The 4,703-nt window shown below is 27.0% G+C and overlaps 2 long non-coding RNA genes across 4 annotated transcripts; one reads left to right on the forward strand and one right to left on the reverse strand.

Moving 5' to 3' along the window:
• Positions 1-52: 52 nt before the first annotated feature.
• Positions 53-542, forward strand: LOC115033497. Its single transcript, XR_003838849.1, has 2 exons — positions 53-324; positions 429-542. It is a non-coding gene; the product is annotated as an uncharacterized LOC115033497 (long non-coding RNA).
• A 665-nt stretch (positions 543-1,207) lies between these two features.
• On the reverse strand, positions 1,208-3,494 carry LOC115033496. Of its 3 annotated transcripts, none has more exons than XR_003838847.1 (4): positions 3,368-3,494; positions 2,531-2,613; positions 2,305-2,394; positions 1,208-2,211 (listed from the first exon to the last, which is right to left on the reverse strand). It is a non-coding gene; the product is annotated as an uncharacterized LOC115033496 (long non-coding RNA). The 3 variants fall into 3 exon arrangements; XR_003838846.1 differs by having other exon boundaries at positions 2,471-2,613; XR_003838845.1 differs by having other exon boundaries at positions 2,305-2,613.
• Between the last annotated feature and the right edge of the window lie 1,209 nt (positions 3,495-4,703).

The raw sequence follows: 4,703 nt of genomic DNA on the forward strand, positions 1-4,703 counted from the left end.
TATGTCATAGGAATCCCAACTAAAATAATTTGAACATTTTTCAGCAAAATTGTTTGTTTGTCAACACAGTGCTTTTCAGAAGCCTAGTGCATTAGCAAACCAAAAAGGCTTGTCCAAAAATGCAGAGTGTCCAGCAAGCTTAAAAGCTGTTATTAAACTGGACACAGTATCTACGAGGAAGAAAGATCCATTTATTAAGGTATTCACATTATACAATTAAGCTTATAATTAATGTTTTTGTTTTTTTTGTTTAGCTTGTGAATTAGTGAATTCTTCCAGATCATCTCTGGTGATATATTATCCTATTATTATTTAAAATTTATTGTGAGTATATCTTGTAAATTCATTTTTGTAATGAGTTCTTTTTACAGGTTCCTAATACCTAATTGTTATATTTGTAAAAAAAAATTAATTCTACATTTTTACAGATTTGTCAATGGGTAATAATACAAAAGTTAAGTCGTTGTAAAATTAATCCATAACACTTGTATGATTTTAAAGTATAAACAATTTATAAAATAAATGTATTAAATAATTACTTTTAATGTGTGTTCATTATTTATTAACAAACTATACATTCTCTATGGTATTAACGTTACATTTATCAATCAATGATGTGATTTAATAATTAACAACACTTAATACAAATATCAAATTCATTGTATTATTCAATTACATGTAACATAATATTTGAAAATAAAAATATAAGTTTAAAAATAGTAATAATAATACAATAATTCATACATTAGTTAACAATAAATATTTAATATTTATATTACAGAAATTTGGTTTTATGGAAACAAATGTGAATTACATGTTTGGATTGTGATTATTTTAATGTACTTAGTTTAATTTGTGAAATAAAAATGAATTCTACATTTTTACAGATTGATTGACAAGTCATAGTAAAATAAGACCATAACATTTCTAAGATTTTAAAATGTAAACAATTTATGTTATGTCTGTCTGATAAAAATAAATTGGTACTTTAAATTTGTGTTCATTATTTACTAACAAATAATACAGACTATATTGTATTACACTGTTTCTGGTATTGTATTACACTGTTTCTGGTATAGTATTGTAAACAATACATCCACAATATTTTCCACTGTATATTATACTTTAATGATGTGATTTAAAAAATTAAAATTAACAACACTTAATATGTACTTAACAATTGGTAATAAGCAATAATAATACAAGCTTTACAATAAATAGATATTTAATATTTATATTACAGAAAGGTTTAGTATGTTGTATAGAAATATATAATCATCATACCCATACTATAAAATCTGCTGAAAGTCTCAGATTTATTCCGGCTGGTGATGATTTAAAAAATATGTTTTATGAGTATTTTGATTCTGGAATGGGTATAACTGAATCACAAAAATATCATGAACAATTATTGGAGTTAAAAGAGGATTTCACGTTGGAACATTTTGCTAATGGAGGCATTAATCCATGTTATCGTACGGTTCGTTTTTGGTATGATGGTTGGAGAAGTTTGAATTTAGGTCCACGTAGTGGTGTTGGATTAATTGAGGTAAATATCCAATTATAGCAATAAAGAATAGTATACTTACATAATATTAGATACAGATAATACAAATAAGTAAGGTTAGCATCAATGGACAAAATATTTGTGTAATTATTGGACATATAAAGAAAAATGGTGTATATGTTTTAGGGACAGTTATTCTAGAGGTCATGTAACTAACAATTACTGTGAAGTAGCAGTTAGACTTTATAAAGATCATGTTTTAGGTAGAGTAAAAGCGTACAATGTGTTAGCTTTAATAGATTTAACTAGTACAGCTTTAGAAGATTATTATAAAAGAAGACTAAGAGAATTTGCAGACAGTAGAAATTCCTCAATCAGATTAATGTTACAAAAAATGATGAAGAAAGTTACATATTTAAAAGAAGATATGATTGTACAAGAAAATGACTATGAATTTTTAGTGCCAAGTGAACAAGAACAAACATTATTATATTATGTTAATATTAAATGTGGTCTTTGTTCATGTTCTAGTGCCTTGGCTGGAAAGTTTTGTAAACATCAGTATGCTATTTTTCAATTTTTTAATATTAAATCTGATAATTTTCCTTCTATAACTGCTACAGACCGTTTTAATATAGCTAAAGTTGCCTTTGGAGAACAAGTCTTGGATAAGTCATTTTATGATCCATTTTTAAAAGTAGAAGCTGTAATAGAACAAAGAAATGAGACAGAAATTAATAATACAAATATTAATAACGATAAAAATGTACAAAAATTAAATTTAATAGAACCCATACCAAGTTCCAGCTCAGAATCAAATGATAGCAGCAAATTTGAAAATGTATTAAACTTATTAAACCTGTGTAATACTTCATATGGGTCATCGTCTACGGGAATAAAAAAATTAGAACAAAGGCTTAAAAAAATTAAAAGCAAAGGGCAATGGGAAAATTTTTTACATACAGCAGGGAATTGTGTACCATTGAGAAATAGAGATGGTGCAACTATTAAGGTTCAACCTACCACAATAGCTCGACGAAGTGCAGGTATAACAAAAGGTAGCAAACGGTTATTAGCTGGTAGACCTCCATTAGGAGAAAATGTTGCTAAAAAAAGGAAAAGAAATTTGAACCAAAATATTAATTGTAATCAACCTAATGCTAAAAGTCACGGTTCACTTTAAATACCTATTTGTAATTTTAAAATTTTTTTTTTAATTTTTAGTATTTTAAAACTGACTATAATATGTATCTATACACTTAATTCGAATTTGAATTTTAACTAGAAAACTTATACTATTATTATTATGAACTGTAGAAATTGATTAGATGTACATACCTATACATGTAATTTGAATTTTAACTTTAACTTGAGAACTTATATTTTATTATTATTATGAATTGTAGAAATTGACTTGATGTACATACCTATACACGTGATTTGAATTTTAACTTTAACTTGAGAACTTATATTTTATTATTATTATGAATTGTAGAAATTGACTTGATGTACATACCTATACACGTGATTTGAATTTTAACTTTAACTTGAGAACTTATATTTTATTATTATTATGAATTGTAGAAATTGACTTGATGTACATACCTATACACGTGATTTGAATTTTAACTTGAGAACTTATATTTTATTATTATTATGAATTGTAGAAATTGATTAGATGTACATACCTATACATGTAATTTGAATTTTAACTTGAGAACTTATATTTTATTATTATTATGAATTGTAGAAATTGACTTGATGTACATACCTATACACGTGATTTGAATTTTAACTTTAACTTGAGAACTTATATTTTATTATTATTATGAATTGTAGAAATTGACTTGATGTACATACCTATACACGTGATTTGAATTTTAACTTGAGAACTTATATCATGTATTCATGTATGAACTAGAAAAAGCATTTTTCATTAGTGTTAGTTTGTTATTTGTTAGTTTTCATTTGAAAATATTGATAATCATGTTGTCATATTGATAAGATTATCATGTTATCACAAATGTAATAGGACCAATGAGAGCTCTCAATTTCCTATGGGTCTCTAGCAATGTATGGTTTGCTTATATGCGGCCGGGAATCACTGTGACCAACCGTTTACAATGCTGATCAACGGTGGGAGATAGTTATGTGGCGGCGGTTCGCCACAAACCTTATATTTTAAACCGTGATTTATATCAATTAATATATTAATAAAATTCATTATCAGATATTCAGGGTAAGAACCACAGTTACCACTGACTGCCAGTCATATCACCGTTTGCTCCGCCCATCAATTTAATTATCAATAATATTTAACCGTGATAATTATTTATGTTAAACTTGATATGGCTATAATATAAGCCGATGTTTTAAAATATAATATTAAAGATCAATAAAAAAAAAAAATATATTTATTTTACAATCGCCAAAATCGCCTGCATACTATTGGTAAAGTAGCCCAATCGGCGACCGATCGCCAATGCATATTTTTCGTCGCCGGCAGACACACAAAGATAGCCCAATGGGCGAAAAATCGCCCAACCTGGCATCACTGGCCAGCAGGGCTATTTATTTTATTATACATTATTGTTGTGTTGAGCCAACAAGGCTATTCATTTTTATTATATATATTATTTTGTTTCTGTAGAAATAAAGTTACCAGTATCAAAAGTTGCTTCTTGATTATTTTTATGATTATTAGTATTATTATTATTATTGCTGTATGATACATTCAGATCAGTGCAACTCATATTACTACAGCGTAAAGGCACATCTGTTCCTTTAAGGCGCAGAGGCTAGGTGCGTGCAAACAGTAGTACCCGATGTTTTAAAAGATTTGTTAAATATTAACGAAATGGTATTTATATTTTTATTTTTTTTTGACATTGGTATTTGTAATTAATTTTGTTTTACCGAAATCGCATTTTGAGTAGTCCATCAGTGCGTTCAATTAATAATCTAGTTTTAATGAACCATTTAATTTTACACGACTATCGACTGCGCTGTACTAAATAGTATTAAAAACACACATTTTGTGCTGTTCAATGATTATGAAAATAATTATTGTACAATACCAAAAAGGTAAAACCGATTAACCTATAAGCCGATAATATTGTAGATAAAAATATAATCTTGAAACGACGATAATTGACGAGATAATATTAAGAGTTTCATATATTGGTTCCTGGTGGTT

The sequence above is a fragment of the Acyrthosiphon pisum genome, chromosome X (assembly GCF_005508785.2).
Source record: "Acyrthosiphon pisum isolate AL4f chromosome X, pea_aphid_22Mar2018_4r6ur, whole genome shotgun sequence".
Lineage (NCBI taxonomy): Eukaryota > Metazoa > Arthropoda > Insecta > Hemiptera > Aphididae > Acyrthosiphon > Acyrthosiphon pisum.